The sequence below is a fragment of the Lepisma saccharinum genome, chromosome 2, assembly GCF_977018435.1.
Source record: "Lepisma saccharinum chromosome 2, izLepSacc3.1, whole genome shotgun sequence".
In the NCBI taxonomy this organism is placed as follows: domain Eukaryota; kingdom Metazoa; phylum Arthropoda; class Insecta; order Zygentoma; family Lepismatidae; genus Lepisma; species Lepisma saccharinum.
The window spans coordinates 145,041,279-145,063,974 of record NC_139230.1 but is presented as its reverse complement, the minus strand read 5'-3'; the positions used below and the strand labels follow the sequence as shown (position 1 = coordinate 145,063,974).

The 22,696-nt window shown below is 35.2% G+C and overlaps 1 long non-coding RNA gene across 1 annotated transcript; it reads left to right on the top strand.

Moving 5' to 3' along the window:
- Positions 1–1,131: 1,131 nt before the first annotated feature.
- Positions 1,132–12,511, top strand: LOC145984525 (uncharacterized). Its single transcript, XR_014441343.1, has 4 exons — positions 1,132–1,191; positions 4,357–4,419; positions 8,903–8,981; positions 12,429–12,511. It is a non-coding gene; the product is annotated as an uncharacterized LOC145984525 (long non-coding RNA).
- The last annotated feature ends 10,185 nt before the right edge of the window (positions 12,512–22,696 follow it).

The window sequence follows — 22,696 nt, the reverse complement described above, 5'->3', positions numbered from 1 at the left end:
ATAAATAAAAACAAGTCAAAATTAGCCATCTTTACACTCCGCTTCAAGTGTGAGAAGTATGGTAAATGTTTTCGATACGGGGTAGAACTTATTTTAATGTATCAAGGAAAATTATATTCCTCTATTAGCAATTAAGCTTTCTGTTATTTTCTGGTTGTGCAAATGCAAACTTGAGCAAGATACATTTCTGTCTGCTGACGCAGTTCGTCCGTTTTGAAGGTCGACCTGGAAGACTTCGTTTTAAAATAAATGTGTTGTGTGTAGTAAATTGCATGGTGTGAGTGAATAGGCGCAAATGCCTAGAAATTAATATCGAAGTTACTTAAAAATCCCAAAGATACTGAAGTTTGTAAATCTTGTGGAAATTTTTCGAAAAAAAAATCTGCATTTAGATCTACCAGTAATTTTAGGCACAAAGAAGGGATGAGATGCGTTTATGTTATAACTAACGAATAAATCAATAACATTGGATGGGTTGCATTTTATACATATTCAGTATTGTCCATTAACATACATAAGTAGCTAAGCAGTTTTTATTAATTAAAATACAAATTATTACTATCTGTACAGTAGAGATGAATGTCTTGCTAGTATCTTGAAGCTGGCATTCGCATTCGACGAATCTGTGACGAATACACAACAAAAAGGGTTTTTTTTGTGTGTGTGCCTTACAAGGTCGCGCTGATCGATCGAGAGTTCTCTAACATTAGAGCGGTTATTACTCCATTTTAAACAAACGCTAATATTTAATCAAATCGAGTAACAATAAAGGAAACAAATAAGCATATTAAAATATGATTTCAAAAAGTGTAAAAACAGAATATGCGATGTGAATCTCTTTTTGCATGAATTTTACATAATTATTTTGTTTACGTAAAAACATTTTTGAACGATATGATCATATATTATACTGATATACAATATCAATGTATTTGTTTGTGCCAAAATCACAAATCATGCTCCAAATTTTCAAAACTTAAGAACTGAGGCAAATTGTTTGAGAGTACAGCTCTTATATCATTGAAAATCCTAATTGTCAGATGACCTTTACATACACGTGAATACCAAAAAATATTTTACAACATATTTTTTGTCTATTGTATTAATAATATGCATTTCTATTTCAGCTCGACTAATCCGGTCTTCTTAAACCCGGAAATGAGGCAGTGCTTCATTGAAATATATCAGGAGGTAGGTTCCTGAAGAGAATGAGGCAATTGAATTATGAAGTCTTCGAGTATGTAGCCTTCATATTTATCATTTACATATATGACAATTATTGCTACTACTGGTAGTAGTGCTGCTGTTTACTAATACTAGAATTTTACTATTTCTAGTGGTGGTCTCAGAAATATCAGATGGTTATAACTTGCTATTAACAGCATTTTAGATTTACCGTAAATGACTATTCTGTCCCTATAAACTGATTAGTAGATATTCAATTTGTAAGTAAAGTTTCAGGGTACAACCATCATTATGCGGGAATTTTACCGTGCCTAAAATTGCTTTCACCAGCTGTTAGTTCTTATTTAGATCATTATGCCTGTTTTCTTTATTAATTCCTAAAATATTTTAAATGATGGGAGAGAATAATTTATAGATAAAATAAGAGAAATACGTGGTTGTGCTTTCCTTCTCGGGGATTTGCAGATTTCTGTTTCAAACCTCTGTGCATGTGTGTAAAGACCACGGGTGGCCCGCGAGTTTGAAATGCTTGCTCTGAATTGTTCCGATGAACGGATTCATATATTTTAAGACTGTGAAACACGTCAGTCAAACTGAGGTTCTCTGTTGGTCTCTTCATAAAGAAGAAAAATATAATGAAACCGTCCTGTACAAATATTGTCATTGATGTAGTATAGTATAATACAGTATAGTATTTGTCCTTTAATTTCTTAGTAGGTAGCTACGTCATACAAATGTACAGTACGTGTAAAAGTCATGTTGAAGTCCCGTTTCGATTCCTGGTGTCAGAAAGGCACACGCTCATTTTCGAAAACCACGGCCAACAAAAGTTGAGACATAAAGTATGTGAAGGATGAATCTAGTATGCAAAACATATAACTAACCTAACGAATATATCTAAGTGCAAAAATAAAATTGAAGAAGGGGACATTATTTATCAAATCAAAAATACTTTCAATACCCAACAAAGAATCTGATTTTACAATTTTCTTATGTAAAGAAAAAAATGCTGAAACCTTAAATAACTAACTAACTCTAGCCTTCTTAAACCCGAAGGTCATGGCTGCAGCAACACAGGCCTTCCATCTGTCCCTATCCTGAGCCAGATCTATATAATCTATTTGTTTGCACGTTCATTTCCACAAACAAACTGTTTGCTTCCAAGGGCAACGTTCCTGAACCACAACCTAGGTACATTTCCGACTTGCAATTCAGTCACCTGACTTCTGACTCCATCTATCACTGCATGGCATTTGGCCTTCGGTCTCTTCTTCTGCTTCACTTGAATCTGACAGGGGCGTAACTAAGCTGGGGCAGCCGGGACAGTGCCCCGGGGCTCCCGAAGTAAAGGTACTGAAAATCCGGAAGACTGCAATTGATTTTTATGTTTTTGTTAGATTAGCCCACAACAGGCAGATTATGGAAACGTGTGATGCCCAAAGCTGGTGGCTTCGTATAGTTGCATGTCTTCAGTAATTATCCGATGATTGCCAACTATGCTAAGCAAAGAATGCTGCACACAGAACCAAGACGTGTCAATTGACATGTTGACTCTAATAACACATTAACGTGCATAAACTGCAAATGATGCACGGTATGTTGTGTCAATATACGTACACACAGAAATGCATAAAAAGGTACTCTTGTCAGCTGATGTTCGGTGAGATGCACTAAAATGAAGTAATTGCGAAGATCAGACAATATCATTTCAAAAATAACAACATTATACATTTAGCTGTGTCAATTGATGCATTAATATTAATTTGTTAATGGGTAAAGAATGTATTTCACACTATCTTTTTTATTAGATATTTTGTAGCATTCGTCCCTGTCATTTATAAAAGACAAATACATAATAAAGATAATTGTATTTGATTGCACCCTATGCTAAAATTACGCATTTTTTTGTATTCGTAGATACAGCCACTATAATAACAGTAACTGGTAACTGGGGTCCCGACTTCAGTAGTCTAACCCGGGACCCCCTTAGTCTCGTTACGCCCCTGGAGTCTGATCTAGTTCTCTGTTTACTACCATGTATCCTCCATTTCTTAACGTAGAATAAAATTACTGGAAGCATTTTTACACATATTACAAATCACAAATAATTTGTTTTACACTATTCAACATAACGGTTTTCTCTTGCAATATTGTACGTATAAGGTTACGGTTTCTACATTAACTAGAACGACGTTAATGCAAAAAATTCCATGTGTTAATAAAATATTTTAATCTAAAACAATATTCGTGTTAAGAATTGACTGACAATAAATGTTAAAACACCTGGGTGACCACCCATCCTCTTGCCATGGGTCAGAACTAACACACATTCTACAGTTCTCACCGACAAATGATGTAATATATGTAGGACGAAAATAATGAAGAATCAGAAGTGATACCCGAATTACTCCAAATCACATTGTTCAATAAATGCAGTCAGTACACACTACTTATACCGTTCGAGAGAGACTTATCTGTACAAGAATGTACAGATGTGTACATAAAAATAAAAGTCCATTTCACTTTAAATATTACTGTAACAAGTGCATTACAAAGTTTAAGTTTAAACACATCAAACTTATGTTGGCTGGTTTTTCACAAGCTGCTAAAGAATGGCACCAACAATGAAGGCACACCAATCTCAACTGACACACTTCCTGGGCTCTTAGCATGAAGTGTTCATTTCCATAGGGAGGTGGAAACATGATGCTGGAACGGGAATATATTCTTTCCGTTTTGTCTGCCAGTTATAAGCGCCTAATTTCAAAACGCCCCAAATTCCCCGTGGTCCGATTTCCCCCGGTCTATACTAGTGGAATTCGTGAGAATCATTCACAAGCGTGAAAAAGACCAACATGGACAAATGACTGATTGATAAATTAATGTTTATCAGACACTTCCGACACTTAAGGAATAGCAAAATTGTTGTCTTAAAGAGAATAAAACATAGAAAAAATATTTGTAGACCATTATCCGTTATGCACAAAATATATACTGTATCTAGAAAACTGTTGAATCCATTGGTAGCCTAAATCAATTATGAAATCCTGAATTATTTACAAAAATTTGATATACATGTACAACTACAATAGTTACTTGCATTTAGAAGCATCAAGTGCTTAGAAATAATCTCAATTACTAGCAGTCTGATTCGAATTCCCTTTGTCACAGATTTGTCTGTTTCTGGAGGATTGTGACGCTGTACTCGCTAGTGAACACATCACCCGCGAACAGGTAAGAATCTTAATATTTAAATTATGTAGCATGTCATCAAATAATTAATTTAATTTTAGAAAAAAATATTGACGCTTATTACTGTTGCCAACAAGGAGATCGTCGGATTTATAAATAAATCAAATTGTATATTTATTTAAACAAAATCTATTTTGTATGTAAGTGCATATTACTGTTTCTGTGGTGTAATGGCTAGTGGAACGGTTTACGAAACTAGGGATCCTAGGTTTGATTCATTCGTAACCCTGTATGTGTTATTGCTAGTCAAGTAATGTATTTCATCGACTCACCTTCTCCATACAGTGGACGAGATCTCAGGGTTTCGGAGCGGAGTCGGAGGGGTACTAAAGGACTCCGGGGCGACTCCGAAACGAAGGTTCAACTCCCGGAGCGGAGTCATTGGATATAAATCAACTATGAATAATATGAATGTGCAGTAAACAAAACCAGGCTTATTAGGGAATGCTAAAAATGAAACTTATATTGTAGTTAGTTGAAAGTTGTAAAACTACATATTTCAGTGAATTTCACGGTTATAGCAATCATTTTACTGGTTAACATGAATGATATTCATGCACATTATAAACATTGGTAAAGTAATAGAAGAACGTTGTTTTGGCTCAATAGAGAGAGCTATACGTAAATTCATCATTTGATTCTCCTGCAAATATGAATTAAATAGTATTTCACCATTGTGATGTACGTACCTTGCAGTGTTGAAGAATGAATCTGGATATAAGAGTTTCAATGTTATCAAGTGTATTCCTTCAATTGTCAAGAAATTGAATACATTGTAGCATTGCACAGGTTTACCTCGTATTGTGACAATATATTATTTAAGTAATGATAGTAGACAATTGCGTAATACAATACAAGGTTATATCTCTACAGGTAATATAACAGGTGATATAACGAATGTAACAGGTAATATAGTAGATATAACAGCTAATGTAAATAAATCACTAAGCCTTGTGAGTTGAAGGTTGCATAAGCAAACGAGGCTTTGTTCGGGGAGAGAGGCAAGTGTGGGTAAATTTGTGGAGGAGTTCTGTACTATTTATAAAGTGAAAAACATTTTTACTATGCGATTACTGAAAAAGCATGGAATAAGTTGTGATATTTACTTATTTGGTATATTAAGTAGCTAAGTCGAAATCTTGAGGAAATAATAAATAGTAGTAATAATAACAGTAAATTTGGAATAAAATCGGTCTTAATTTTATTAGATTAAAATTAAGATGGATTTTTTTATGCAGAGTTAGAGCAGGTCTTTGATAAATTTTCTCAGTATGATATGAAAATTCTGTTAGGTGACTGTAATGCACAGATTGGCAAAGAAGAGACATTTAAACCCACGATTGGTAAAGAAAGTCTTCATGAATTAAGTAGTGATAATGGTATAAGATTGCTTACTTTTGAAACCTCAAAGAATTTAATTGTAAAAAGTACCACATTTAAACATAAAGATATCCATAAATATACCTGGTCTTCTCCAGATGGTAAAACTCATAATCAAATAGATTATATTCTCATTGATAAGAGAAGGCATACTAATATAATTGACGTTCGTTCACATAGAGATGCTGACTGTGCCATTATTTAGTAATTGCTAAATTAAGAGAAAGACTCTCAGTGATAAATCACAAGCAACAAAATCTAAAAGTTATAAAATTTAATACAGGAAAATTTGCTGATAAAAGAATTAAGGAAGATTACCAAATTAAATTGCCAAATAGATTTGATGTTTTGCGGGATTTAAATGATGATGAAAATATAAATGAAACAGACGTAAATAAGAATCACATATGTAATGCAATAGAATCAGCAGCTAAAAAAGTATAGTATACCATTAACCAAGAAAAAGTAAACCATGGTTTGATAATGAATGTCATAATCTAATAGAAATAAGAAATCAGGCAAGACTTAGGTGGTTAAATAACTCTGATGATACAAATCTAAGCAATTATAATAGAATAAAGCGAGAAGTTAACCGCAAGTTTAGAAGTAAAAAGAGGGATAACTTGAAAAGCAAAATTAACGAAATTAAACAAACAGCAAAATTCAAAAATTTCAGAGATTTATATAAAGGTGTAAATGAATTTAGAAGGGGGTGGCAACCTAATGTAAACTTGATAAAAGATAAAGACGGTGATTTTTTGGCTGACCCAAATTAATATATTAAATAGATGGAAGAGCTACTTTAATGACCTATTAAATGTTCATGTAGGAAATAAATCAGAAGTAAATGAAATACACACAGCAGAAACTTTAGTTCCAGAACCTAACTTGACTGAAGTTAAAGATGCTATTAAAAGGCTAAAGAATAACAAAGCACTTGGCATTGATTTAATACCAGCTGAGTTAATTAAATATGGTGGAAATTCGTTAATATGTCAAATTCATATAAATTAATTCGTTTAATATGGAATAAAGAAGAGAACCCTCAACAGTGGAAAGAATCCATAATTGTTCCTGTGTTTTAAAAAGGTGATAAAATGAACTGCAAAAATTACCGTGGAATTTCTCTACTCTCAACAACATATAAAATATTATCTAACATTCTCTTAACAAGACTAACCCCATATGCTAATGAAATTATAGATGAATATCAATGCGGATTTAAAGATAACAGATCAAATTTTTCACATCAGACAGACACTTGAAAAAAAGTGGGAATATAATCAAAATGTCCATCAGCTATTCATTGATTTAAAAAAAAGCATGTGATTCGGTCAAAAGAGATAAATTATATAATATATTAGTCGAGTTTGGAACACCTAAGAAGCTTGTTAATATGATAAAAGTATGCACCAGTGAAACAGAAAGTAAAATTCGTGTGGGACAAATTTACAATTCAAGATGGGTTAAAACAAGGAGATGCATTATCTCCATTGCTCTTTAATTTTGCCTTAGAATATGCTGTAGAATAAATTAACGAAGGACTAAAATTAAACGATGTGACTCAGTTGTTAGCATATGCAGATGATGTAGACTTATTCGGGGATGATATAAATACAATTAAGAATAATGCTAAAATATTTTTTCAAAACTGCTAAAGAGATAGGTTTGGAAGTTAGCAAGGAGAAAACTAAATATATGCTTACAGGCCGAAACCAATTGTTAGGTAATAATCAAAATCTAATTGTTGATAACAACTCATTTCAACCAGTTTCCTTTTTCAAATATTTAGTAGTAATATTAACAAATGAAAATCATATTAAAGGAAATAAAAAGTATGCTTAATTCCGGAAATGCATTCATAAACTTTTGTCTTCTCGTTTAATATCTAAGAAACTAAAAGTTAAAATATACAAAAAAACAGTAATTTTGCCTGTAGTATTTTATGGGTGTGAAATTTGGTCCCTTACATTGAAAGAGGAACATAAATTGAGAGTATTTGAAAATAAGATCCTTAGTAAAATATTTGGACCTAAAGGATGAGGAGACAGGTGAGTGGAGAAGGTTACATAATTTAGAACTACATAGTTTGTATTCATGTCCAGATATTATTAGAATAATTAAATCAAGAAGACTTAGGTGGGCAGGCCATGTGGCACGAATGGGAGAGGAAAAAGGAGTTTACGGGATTCTTGTTGGGAAACCTGATGGTAAGAGACCTGTAGGAAGGCCAAGACGAAGATGGAGGCAGAATGTTGAGATGGGCATAAAGGAAATCGGTAGGGATGGAAAAGAGTATATAGATCTTGCTCAGGATAGGGACAGATGGAAGGCCTGTGTTGCTGCAGCCATGAACCTTCGGGTTTAAGAAGGCTAGAGAGTTAGTTAGTTAGTTAGTTATACTAATTATTATTATTGTAAAATAACAATTGTAACCCTAGCAATGATTATTATTCTTGTCATCAATTGTACTAATCATTATTTTATCAATGGGCTGACCCCTCCCCCTTTCTGCTAATGCCCATGTAATCGAGTTTTCTTTATTCTTTAAATTTCAAACCATTAATACACTGAAACACAACGTTTTCTTAACTTTTATCCACCTCAATCAAGGAACACCTTTTGAAGTTGAAGGCAGGAGTCATCAACTTTATGATTTATGAGTTTTCACATAAATATTTCATTTTTGGAATCTGGAAAAATTCTCTCATTCAGTGAACCATTTATTCTTTGGATTCAGGTGTGGAATATGTGATGAAAGCATGAAGTTATCACCTGGTTTCTGCTTTTCACACTCTACGTTTTGAGCAAATTGATGTATTTTGGTTATTCTTCTGGAGCACTAATTAATTTAAATTAATTAATTTTATTTCCGATCATAAGATAAAGTTTCTAGTTATGTTTGAAATGAAATATACAATGTCAAATTTCCAAGGGAAGGTCAACTTACCTGTTCATCCCCCTCCCCCATCTCATTTAACCTCTCACCCCATATTATGGTTATATATTTTTAAAATTTTGGTTGATATTTTATATTTTGTATCATTTGTTTACACACAACACCAATACACTTATCTCTCCACAGTTACAGCAAGTTACGGAGGCTCTCATCTTTTGCTACAATACGTTAGATGATGTGATTAATGTGCTGCACAATAACAACTGTAAGTACCATTGTTACAATTTTAATTATTCTATTTTGCCCTGATGCTTTACACAGCTAAGTTTCCTGTTGGGAATTAGTAGGGTGGAATTAGGATATGACCCGGAAGTAATTACTAAAGAAATGATCTTTGGAGGTGTTGTTCATCTACTTCAGACCAACTAATAGCCAGAATGCTAAAACCGTATGCCTTGGGTAAATCTAGATATCTAAGGAACAATAATGCTATCGAGCCTGCATTTTTCGCTGAATCATGTATATAGTAATCTAATGTGGAATATAACATTAATAGTACCAGAATCGAACTTGGCAACCCTTTTTCCAAGTTGACCGTGTTAGTCACTAAGGTTTAGGAGAGGCCCGAGTCTCTTGCAGCAGCTGATTATGCATTTGAGGAGTGATGACGTTGGATAAGAAATTCTATACTTTCGTAGAAATAGTATTTGCGTGTTCAGCATTGACGATTTGTTGGTACTGAATATAGGAGAGCTCCCACGGTCTTTCGTGCTAGAGGTCCCAGGTTCGATCTCTGGTGTGAGCTCAAACATTTCTGTGCTGCCACAATATCGTGAGGACAATTGGGGAGCTACTTGAAATCGATATGGTAGCGAATTCTGGCCTCGAAACCGAAAGGGACTCAACGTGCCGTTCACGCGTAAGCCACCTGAAATATGCCCCCGTTAAATAAGCACAACGAGCTACAAAATCAGAGGACCCAGGTTTGGACCCTAGTCAGGCATAGTTACCTTATCGCTATTTATTCAGGTCATCTTTCATCCTCATCGCCGCAGTTGCCCCAGGAGAAAGAAAAGCGACATAAAGTAATCAAAGTAGAAAATGCATCTTGAAGCTCCAGGAGTTGAGTTCAACACAAAGGTTCAGATTCCGCTCCCACGAGTAGACAAATAACAATAGACAATGCTTGATAGGTAATTTGCTTCTCTACATCTAATGATTACATTATGTAATGATTGATTGATTGAGTTGCTGTTTTAAGTCCACTTTATGCACAGTAAGGCTAATCGGGACTGGACCTGTAGGTTAAAGTGGGATCCTTAACCACTATGTGCCTCCACCGGGTATCAAACCCGGGAGCCCTTGATTACAAGGCGACGACGCTACCACTGTGCTATCGGGGAGGCCCCATCATGTAACTATTAATCGTATAATTTGTCAAAATTATAGTGAGGTAAAATGCTTTGCACCACGCCATGAAGGAGTATAGAGGTTTTGGAGTTAAGGCCGCACACTTTCTTGATTACGACCGAAGGTGAGGGCTGATGTGATCAGCACCACTCCCCTGACTGCTTTACCCCCCCCCCCGATTTTCCTCCAGGTACCCATTTCATACGACGCTTGGTGGGCGCAGGAGCCGCTTGAACAGGGAATCAAAGCCGGGTCTCTCGCATGGTATTCAGACGCTCTAACGACTGAGCTACCGCGGCTCTCGCTATATAAATTGTCATTAATTATATTTGTATGTCTGTGCAACATTACATCTAATCAGCTGCTGCATTAGTTGGTGGAAATGGAGAAAAATCGCAGAAAGTTAGAACGATAGACAGAATTTTGAAACCTAACATTTCTAGGGCATGGAAACTATTGTAAAACTCTTACTACATACCTCGTTTCCTTCCTTAGGAGTGAATTATTCTTCATTACAGTGCCTATGTTAGCGGCACCCCCCCCTCCACCCTCGAACGTCTATCTTGCACCTTCTATCACACGCAACCCAGTGGTTGATCTAGAAAACTTTCGAGGGAGGAGCTCAAGATAATAAAAAGCGCTATCAACGGATACATTATCAACAGTGCATGCATTATTTAATATTACATTTATAATATATTAAATATAATCACTGCAGGCAGGAATGCTACGGAGACAAGCTTCAGACTCGTCTAGAAATGTCGAGATAATGCAAAGAACGAGGCACACTTCTGCAAAATCGAGATGAGATTGTCATTTAATGTCTAGACTTCTATCTTTCCTTCTTTTTAGGTTATTTTACATCCTATTGAACCCCCTGGGTTAATCACGATGGTGATGCACTGATAAAGTGCATGATGGAACGAATACGGTACCTTAACGAGGTTTCGAAGCTGGTTACTCTTACCACTCGGCGTCTCATTTGCTATTTAGGGCTTCCCCAGTGACGACGCCAGAGGGGGTTGGGCAATGGGGGCGGGCGCCCTTCAGTCAGACACTTCACCCCCGTCCGCCCCACCCCCCAACTGAAGTTAATGAAATATCGAATAATAAGGGAGTTCATTTCTAAGAGTAGGTGGTGTATTCTGCATATCACGTTTCCTGCTTATAATACCAACTTGACAACTTGTGTGTGTTTGTTTGTGACTTTCGTTCAAGATTCGAGCACCGACCCGCCAGTAGGCCATTTCTCATTCATGTATGTCCTGTAATCAGCAAAAATGAGTGTGTAAGTCAGGCCAATTTCTATCAAAACATTGGATGATTTTGTTTATTTTACTTTACTTTTCTGCTACTTTTGGCTAATCACGAGTATGAGAATGAGTAATGATTTATTGATGAAGGGACACTCACAAAGAATACCATTGGTCATGGGATTTGAACCTGAGATCCCAAAGTCATAGCATGCTGTGCCTCTGCAATATCCACTTCTAAGTTCTTGCATCAACACTAATCAGAATAGTGTTATCATGTGAGAAGTGATATACTCCTAACAATTTAACAGATAATAATACGATAATTCCAAGGTGTGAAATTCATTTAATAAATACATCATACACATGGTTAATAAATGAAATTGGGTTTTACAAAGGTACAAAACACCTTATAAAATTGAAAAATGGGCATTTGCCAATAATAAGAGTTAATGAAAAGTAGGATGTTAATAATAATGGAATGTAGAGGTGTATCAGAAACACCAAAATAAAAAAGAATGGAGAAAATATTTACTATACAGAACAGTTCCTTTTCATTATTGCTATTTATCTGGGCCTAGTATTTTTTATTACAATCAAAATCCTTATACTGTACTGATTGATTGATTGAGTTGGTGTTTTATGTCCAGTTTATGCACAGTAAGGCTAATCGGGACTGGATCTACAGTTTAAAGTGGAATCCGAACCATCATGTACCTTCACCGGGTATCGAATCCAGGACCCCTTGATTACAAGGCGACGACACTACCACTGAGCTATCGGGGAAGCCCACCTCATACTATAGTTAAAAAATATTTTCTGCTATGTAAAGTCACTATGTGTAAATTAAATACACTTCAGTGTTTACATTTTTAACAGATACATACATATTAAAAAAGTAAAAAAAAAGTAAAGTACTCCCCTGTGCTATGCACCACGCCATGAAAGTGTATAGGGCGTGTAGGGTTAGGGCATACATATTAGGTAGAAAAGTATATGGAAATAGGTTACATTGTTTAACGAAACATATTTTCTCTGTCTCTTTATAGGAGCCCATGCAGGTGCCTTGGATGTTGTATTCGATGGCTCAATGGAGAGAAAATTATGAGAAAATGAAGTGCTGAAATAAAATATGAAATGATATACAGCATTTTTAATAATCCCTTTCATGATTCTAACAATTATTGATTCAATTTATTTTACAAGGATTGGATAAAAAGTAGTGGCAACACTGCTATAACTCCTACCAGGCTTTATTGGCAGAGAAAACATCAATTGCATTGCTTCAATATAATCACCCCTCATGTCGACCATCTTTTGCCACACTTGTGGAAGGCATCGTACAACCACCAGTGCATCCATCGCTGTTGATGTCCCGCAGTGACTACCCTATTACATTGGTGATGGCTTCTCTTGTGTCGTAATGCTACCTGCAAAAATTTCCTTTCATTTTTGCAGAGAGATCATTATTGCATGGACTCATGACTGGTTAGTATGGTGGATATTCCAGTACCTCCCATCGCCAGTTAGACAGGAGATCCATCACAGCATTAACAGTGTGAGATCTTGCATTGTCATGCAGGATGATGGGAATCCTTGGTAGCTAGTGTCATCACTTTCTTCTGTGTGCGGGATGATGGTAGTGTTCCGAGAAATTGCAGCAGTAGACTACATTGACCATCTGCCTGTAAGGTACCTTACAGCCATTCCCACTCACCACACTTGCTCCTCTAATCTTCAGTTATCAGCTATAACTCACAGACTCTTGACTCACACATGACAGCAGTGTTGCCACTACTTTTCATCCAGTCCTTGTACTTTGATTTTCTGCCACTTTTGGCTAATCATGAAGATGAGGATGAGTAACGACATGATGAAATTGATGAAGAGACACACAAAGAACACCCATGCGCAGGACCCCTGGCATCATAGCATGCTGTGCTAACCACTCTGCCATGCAGGTTGACATCGATCAGATGTTTCAAATATGAGAGAAATATTAAGAGAAGCTGAGAGCTAGGGGATCATGTCATCCTCAAACCCCTCCTCCCCCCAAATGTTTAAATATGAGATCATGTCTCTTCAACCTCCTCTAAAACTAAGGGATCACTCTTCCCGAACTAACATTAAATCATCCGTGAACACAAGAATAATTGGCTATTTACCAGCCCCAGACATGACGTCTAAAACTAACAGTAAAGCTGTAATGTAAAACCAATCTAGTCTCTTTTATGTCCTTTAACCAAGAGTATAAAACTTAGTAAATGAAATGTAAGGAGAAATTGAAACTTACCAGTCTCTTGCATTTATATCAGGCGATTGACTTCAGTACAGTTATATTCTGATGTGACTTTGCTTTCGATATAAATGGATGGGTTAAAGTTACAGTGGTGTAAGTCCCTTTTTTTAGAAAAGGGACTTAAACACAGAAACCAGATCGAGATAGTAGACTTCACTCGAGATAGAACCAAACAATAGACCTTTTAATTGACATTAATGGCTTTTTTATTCATTTTCGAGGGGTGACGCTATTGTTATTTAATCAAGCGCCACGTGTCGGCACGTGTCGGGGGTGGAGGAGGAGATGAGTCATCGATGACTCATGCACACGTGTGAGTTTGAAATTAATGGTTTTCCATTAGTGCACAAAAGACACTATTATGTATTCCGTTTTCGGGCTAAGCTAACACTATTGTTGTATATTATATATGCGTTTCTGCCGGATATGAGTCATGGGTGCTTTATGCACACGTGGGAACTTGGAATTAATGTTTTTTCCACTAAGGTACAAAATACATTTTCGGCCTATTCTAACGTCCGGCCATTTTGGCGTCGGTGGTGAGTCATATTAGCTATAATTAACGATCTGGATTTACCCGAATTCAACCGGTGTCGACGCGTTCAATCGGAGGTAGAAGATATTATAACACATGTTCGCTTTAAAGGCGAAGAAATTGAACGATGTAGCCTATATGCAAACGAAGTATGCGGACAGAAGATATGTTATTAATATTAACCTGTTACGGAAGAACCTGTTATGAGTTTGCATTCTTCGCCACCCTATTCCGCGAGCGATCATTGATGCGCGTGGGGAGATTCGCCTCTATTGTTCCGTCCCCCATCACTCTTCTTCCGGAGTTGAATGGAAGTCAAGTGTCGCCAATTCTTTTACATGCGAGTATTGATTTTCTTTGAGGTTCCAATTTTATCGGGCAGAAGTAATATACGCGATGGTTTCTTCCGCCTTTTGTAACATTGCAAAGACTATTTAACCTAAGGCGTAAGGAATTTGGCTGAACTAGGAACATTCAGTTCCAGTATCTACAGGTTAAAGTGGATGCGATCCACTATTTGCCCTTATTTCTAGTTGCGAACCACGAACCTTTTGATTATTGACTTATAAACATCAGGATTCACGTAAAATTGACCAGATGTTTTTACTGTTAGGGCCAATATTTCGCATTTTTTGTGTATTTTTACTCAGAAAACGCTATTTGAACGATTCAAGCAGGAGTTTGCATGGCAATTTAGACACACAAACTGTGTTTCTTCAACTTTAGCTGAAGTTTAGACTTATTTTTTACTCTAATATCACAATTTCATCTATTCAGGCAACATTTTTTATTAAATTTTGGACTCACAAAGACATTTTTTCAACTTTTAACTTGCTATTTTAAAAGTTTATTTTCATTTTTTACTCTAATATCACAATTTCTTCTATTCAGGCAACATTTTTTATTAAATTTTGGACTCACAAAGACATTTTTCAACTTTTAACTTGCTATTTTAAAAGTTTATTTCCATTTTTTACTCTAATATCACAATTTCATCTATTCTGGCAGGAGTGTTTATTCCAGTTTAGACTTGCAAAGATAATTTTTTCAACTTCTTTTATTAATTTTTCTATTTATTGCCTTTTGTATCTTATATTTTTAATTCTTAACTTTGAGTTTTGTTCTTTATTTAAAAAATTTCTCTAATCACTAAGGAAGAAGTACTTTTAAGTAAAACTGTACCCTCAAACTTTATTATTACTATTATTATTAGTATTATTATTATTGTTGTTGTTGTTTTTGTTTTGATGTAGTTGTTGAATCTTGTTGTTGTTAGGGTTTATTGACTTCCACTACGCTATTTTTGGTTTGGTTCGTAGGAAAGTTTGCTTATTTTAGAGTTTCCTAGGTATTTTCTTACTGTTAGGGTAGGTAAAGTTTCTTAAATATATGAGTAGGGTTCCATATATTCTTGTTCTAGCATGTTTTTCATATGATGTGATCACCACAACTCTCCAAGTGCTTTTACTGCATGTTTCCATTTTTATTGAGGCTTAGTGATTCCTAGAGCCACTTTATGCATGAGAGAAAGCTTGAAAATTTCGATCTCAGATAGCCGTCAACCTTATGTCAGAGTATTTTCGAGTATATTTTCGAGTTATTATGGGCCACTAGAATATCACGGCTTGCTTAATTTTTAAGTATGTTGCGCAGTTATTGTATTTTTGCTTTTGCTTACTAGATAAACTGTATGAAATGTTTAATATTTGTACTTTTTTTGCACTTATAAGAGACCAAACTTTTACTGTAACTAAAATTATTACGTCTCTAAGCACTGAAACCCCTTTACCAAGAGTACTATAACTGCATGTTTATTAATATTGTTTCTTTCATCCCTTAAATATAACAATTTAACAATATAATGACAAATCACAGGACAAGTCGATGTTAGCAGATGACTACGTGGCTCTTAAGTCCACCGGCCAAACTTTTCTTACCATGCTATTTACCCTTATAGTCTTTTATTCTGGGTACGTTTCAAGTACTATTGACTTTTTGAGTGTTTGATTAACACCAGTGGTTATTTGTATCTGTTATGCTGTATTATTTGAGGCTTCTTTTTTTATTCTACAATCACTATATGTCCCTGAGAACTAAATTCCGCTGACTGAAGCTTAAAGCTTAGGCTCTTCAGCATGTTGAATGGTTAAGCACTGGTCAATATGAATTTTACAGAGGCTAGTAGGAGGCATAGGAACACACGCCAGAGCCTTATTAGCGTGCAAGAAACACTTTCAGGGAGTACTACAAGGAAACGAAGTTGATTTTTTTTTGAGTGCTTTACCAGTTACACAGCCAATATTTGTTATTTCAAGTAACTACAGGTACCAGAACATTTTACAGCCCAGCACTAACTAGACTTCAATTTATACTTTATTAGGTGCTAAATGTAGCAAGAACACTGATCGTACATACTTTTGAGAATCCAACTATATCAGGATTTTTTCTATGTAAGTATATTTTTATTGATTACTAACTTTAACAGACCAAGCAGGAAAACGACAAAATTCACTAAACTTAGTACTATAGCGTAGGTGATTGCATGAAAAGTAGAAATTATAACAACCACAAGATTTCGCTTTTTTGCTTTTGTGACTAATTGTGACGCTGAGGATGAATGGATGGCCAAAAATCTTAAGGACTGGTTGTATTTTACCACTACAGACGCCTATGTAGAAACACTAGAGTACTGTTAGCTTTCAAAATTGAGGTTATACTGTACTGTTTTTTAAATATTTTGTATTTGACACGTTACACTTATAACCATTTCAGGACAAATATTGCTAAAACTCTCAAATTTACTGTGTACAAGTTGATATTTCTGCTATCAGAGGAATTAACAACCCTATTTTACAAACAAAAGTTATTGTTTACACTTTATTTACTTCAATCACAGACTAATATTTTACAGTAATTGAATCATTCAGCCCTAGTCAATACTTTACTGCATCAGAAAGTTTGTTATTAATCTAATAAGTATGCTATTTTGTGCTATTCTAAGGCAAACGTTGTTTAATTTACTGGTTATAATGCAAAGTTTTGCTCAAATTCGATATATTCACTACCTTCAAACCAAACAATTGTACTTATTTAGCGCATTTCATTTATATTTTTTGTAATTAACTTATGTTTCTTATAATTAACAAACTAAACTAATTACTTTGTCATGTTAAAAACCTTATTTTTTACTATTTCCTATTCTATCAGGTTCTATATTGCTGTTTTTATCAATTTATGTAAGACCACACTCTGGTAAATGCACATATATTCTCTTTTATACACACGCACGCCACACACGCACACACATTTACACACTTATACGAATATACATCTGACGTTTTTCAATATTTTGCTATGAAGTTTGCATCCACGCTATTCAAACAAGGGCAGGCAATGTAGTATTTATGAGTATTAGTAATCCCAAAGTGCTGTTTTTGGTGTCCAAGTTCAGATGAGAGGCTGCTATGTGCCTTTTGCAGGGGATTGCATGTGAAGTGTATGCATATTGAGCATTATTGAGTGTGTATGCTTCCAAGTTTTGCTGTTATTTTCCTATAATTCTGCGAGACTGTAGAGAGTTCTCTCTTTTCAACCAGTTTTCTTTCATTGATTGGATACTTTTTGGGAACTTAGCAGTTTTTTATGTTATGAAGCAGATTGTTGTAGAATATTTTGCATGGTCTTTTGTGATATTGAGTGGATGCTGTAATGGTAGTAAGTATCTTTCCTTCTTGTGTTGATGTTCTTGTGTAGGTTTCTTTTGGGAACTTAGAAGTTTTTTTTATGTTATGAAGCAGATTGTTGTAGAATATTTTGCATGGTCTTTTGGGATATTGAGTTGCTGCTGTAATGGTAGTAAGTATCTTTCCTTCTTGTGTTGATGTTCTTATGTAGGATTCCTATTTTCGGTCAAGTTGCAGTACTTAGAATAATCGCTATTGTCTTATTGATCTACGAAGCTCCTTTGAATAATCATTTGCATGGGGCCCTATACTCCACGCTGTACTTTGTTCTGGGAGCTATCTTTTGAAGCCTTACCATTCTGCTAGTACAGTATTATTAACGTAGAGGTAAATTAGTTTGTGAAAATATGTATTTTTCTGATTAACTATAGTCGCTTAGTTGTTCTAGCAGGTATAAGTAGTTACTGCTGATGTTGTTAATTTTCTATTCGCAGGGGCTATGTATGATGTAGCGTATTTGTGTGGGCTGTCCCTTTTATTCCTATGTTGTTGAGTTTCTCCATAAGCATGTCCTGTTTTACTCTATTCTATGCCTTGTTGCTTCTAGATATCTGAGGTATGTTGCTGGTTCATATCTGAGTTAGCTTGTTTGACTAACTATTATTTTTGCTATGGCTGTGGGTATTGATGTCCCTTTCTGAATTCCATGTTGGTTTCTGTTTATCCTTGTTGCTGCTTGTTATCTGAGTTAGGTTGTTTGACTTCAGGACTATCCTTTTTTAACTTTATTGTTGATTGCTGTTTTGTTTATTTCCTTATTTGTTTTTATTTATTTCAAAGTTCCTAAAGTAAGTACAACTTCCGATTTTCTAGTCAGTTGTGACCTATGAGCCACTTTTTTCTTCTTCTTTGTTATATCATGTTTGTTATATCTTTGTTTACATGATAAAAATGACACTTTAAATAAGTATCACCCAATGGTATTCCATTATGTCCATGACTATACTATATTTAAAAACTTAATAATGTTTGGAAAATAGGATCAAAATTATGTCTTATTATTCTTAAGTAGTAGTATTTTAAAAGTTGCTAATATTTGATTATTGTTTTTTTCATTGAAAAGTTACATTGTGCCAATATATTTTTAATATACATGAATTACCTCTGGCATTGTACCCATTCATAATACATATAATAAACTTAACTGATACAATTATACAATATATTCAATGATAAGGATAATGAAGATATATATAGAAAACAAGTACAAGGACATAAGTTGGTTACTATTCGACATATATTTATATATAGTTTTTCAACTTAGCATGCCTACTGTAGTGAGAATATTTATTTGGAATTATTTTGGGTTCATAGAAAATGTTAATATCTTTGTTTCTAGTTACAAGACAATTATAACTCTTGCACATTTTTTAGAATGTCAGTTCTAGCTCACTTAGTAAAAAATGCAGGGTGTGAAGGCTAGAGGTATACAAAAATAACTCCTTGTAATGTGAAAACTACTCCTTATATTGTCTTATAGTGAAGCTCAGTTGATAACATCAATCTGGAAGTCCAATTGTATGATCAATAGTGCTGTTTGGTCGCGTATGCTCAGATACTGCCTGGCCACCAAGATCCCCAGATTTGCCACCATTAAACTTTTTTCTTGCATGGTTCTTCATTAAACATGTTGAATACAAGAAAGAGGAAAATTTACGATTTGGGTGATTTGAGACAGCATGCCAACAATGCCTCAAATGCTGGTCAACACTTGGCATGAGCTTGAGTATCGTTTGGATATCTGTCAGGGTTATCATCAGGGAGGAAAACATGCAGGTTGTTAATTTGTTTCGTATAGGTTCTGTTTTTAGTTTCTTGGCTTCAAGGTAAGTCAGATTTTACCAAGAAAAAATATTAGATAGAAATATCACTGCACTAAATGACAAATAAAAATAGCAAACTATTTTAATTTAACATTAGAATGTAAGTTTTAGGAATTTCAGCATGTTTCTTGTCAATAAATCGCAAATGATGACAATTTACTCATGACTCTACATTCGTTCAGACTAACTGCTACTGACAACTGTTTTTTTTTATGGACTCTGTTAATGATTTCAATATGTCATTTTTAAAGTGCTATAAATTGGTTATGTTTATACCATTACTTACTAATCAATGTAATAGCATATTTGCTGTAGAATGGAAGAAATTTACCATGTAACTGTACACCTACAGGAACAACGAATTGTTTTATTTTTATTAAATGATTGATTAATGAAATTTAGTTTCATGTGTTTCATGCATCAAAATATACCCAAATTTCATGTTTTTGTGTGAACACAACTCAGAGAAAAACTAAAACAGCAAATAGGAAAGATGCTAAAACTGATTCCTAACATTTGAATTCTTCCCAATAAGGGAACTAATGTAGGGGGAGAGTAGCTCCAGCACTGGATGCAAACACCACATTACTGCATCTAGTGACATTCCTACTCTTGTTTCCTCTTCCACCTACAACCAGCTAGCTCCCTCATAATGATGCCAGGAAGAAGTAGAAAGCTTGGTACCAGTTTCAGTGACCTTTTTTATCATACTATTTTGTCTTCAAACAAACTATCATCAGCATACGTGGTGAAAAAAGGTTGTTTTGTTTATTATCACATTAAGATTATACACATGTCTACATGTGTATGCTTTATGCAAATGAACATTTACACCATCAGCATGCAGATGGTCTGTGATACAAACCTGAAAATAACCAGCCCCCATGGCGGAGTGGTTAGCACATTGCACTACGATGCCAGAGGTCCCAGGTTCGAATCCCAGCCTGGGCATGGATGCTTGTGAATGTACATTCATCAATTTCATCATGTCATCACTCATCCCCATCTTTGCAAATTAGCCAAAACTAGCACATAAAGCGAAGTAAAATAAAGCAAATCAATCAATCAATCAAAAAACCTGAAAATAATCAGTGTCTTTGTATATTTCCCTGGCACAGTGCATGTACCAACAATGAATCAGAGAAAGAAGTCTGATAATATTCTGTCGTCTTCATGTACAAGCTAAGTTCCAGTAGTTTTATTTCTTAAGAAATGATATAGACTACATTGCAGTACAGTCTTTATGAGTATGAACAATAGTCTGCAATGTTAATGAAAATATTACTTAAAAATTTATTAAAATAAACGAAACATCTTGAGGCATCAGCCCTGTAAGGGCCAGGGCCTGACAGAGTGGCTCTTTCATTGGGTGACACATTGTCAGTGCATCAAGTCCCATCACTGGTGTTTTCTCTCTCTCCCATGATTGGAGCCTGCTACTTCTTTCAAGTAGCTTCTCAATTGTTATCATGATGCTGGGTCAATGGCAAAATTTGGGGGGCTCATGCTTTGAATCGAATCTGTGTTACATGGGCCCCTTGGGTTTCCAGATGTCTGTTTTTTCCCGGACATATCCAACGTTTTAGCCTTATGTCTGGTGTCTGGGAGGAATTTGAAAAATATCAAATGTCCAACATGTTGAGCACCACATAATATTAACTAGGAATGTACGTGGTTCAGTTGAACAAAGATAAATCATGCAAGTTACAAGTCTATGGACTGCACTCCCAAAGTCAATAGTGAAATTTATTTTGATTCAGTCATTGCTCAAAAAGAAAATAAAAGATTGTCCTGCTAGAGGAAAAATGGAAGCAATTAATGGACAAAGTTTTGGGGCCACATTCTGATGATGTTTCCCATTCTTATTCAATATTTTGATTGTAAAGCAGGATTATATAGAGAACAAAGTTATTCAGGGTGTCTTACCAGTCGAGAAAGTCAGGAAAAAGAAAGAAATCAACAAGTAGCTCAAGAAGTCAATAAAAAGTAAAAGAATTATATTTGTGGTCAAGAATATTTGTTATCACGACTGGTTGATTTAGTTTATTTTACTTCACTTTTCTGCCACTTTGGCTAATCGTGAAGATGAGGATAAATGGTGGTAAGATAAGATGGATGAAGGGGCAGTCACAAACATGTAGAGACGACAACACGAGCACCACACAAAATTATACTGGCTGTGGGTCCAGACGCCAGAGCCTCACTAGTCTGCCAAATGCAGTCCAGGATGCATTAATAGATAAAGCAGGTCTAATTCTCTTCTTATGTACAGCTTTAGCTTTCATCTTAACTGGCCTTTTGGTAGGGGTTTTTCATAAAATAGATATTTATTTTGTTAATTGCTAATTACCAAATTTACCTAAGGAGGGATCAAGTTAATTAAGGTTCATAAGAAAAAAAGTCAAGACAAAGTCCTGAAAAATCAAGAATTTTGGATTTGTTATTTTGGTAGACACCCTGTTATTGAACTAAAAACAACCCAAGATGAAACTTCTGGAACCATTTCAAATGACGGTAATTGCTGCAGACAACAGACTCATGGAAGAAATATTTTTTTCACAAAGCCTGTAAAAGTTTGGTACTGGTCCCTACAATTTCAAAGAGTTTGACTGTCCAGTCTCGACTAAACCTGAAAAATTGAGAAAGTTGGCTCCTCTGAGAAGTATCAGTTAAAACACGTATATTGGAACCACAGGAAAAAGAGCCTGCACTGATCCGTGACTCCTGTGCATCATACTCCTGTGTGCAGAGGAGGGAAGTGTGAAGCATGCTTCCTTATGGCCCAAGTTGAACTGTTGGAGGGGAAGGAGCATGGGGACTTTAGCTGAAGGTACTTTTCCTTGTGGTTACACTGTAGTAAGAAGTACATTGTTTAGTATGTTTACAAGTTTGGAAATTTTGCATGTAAAAATTCATT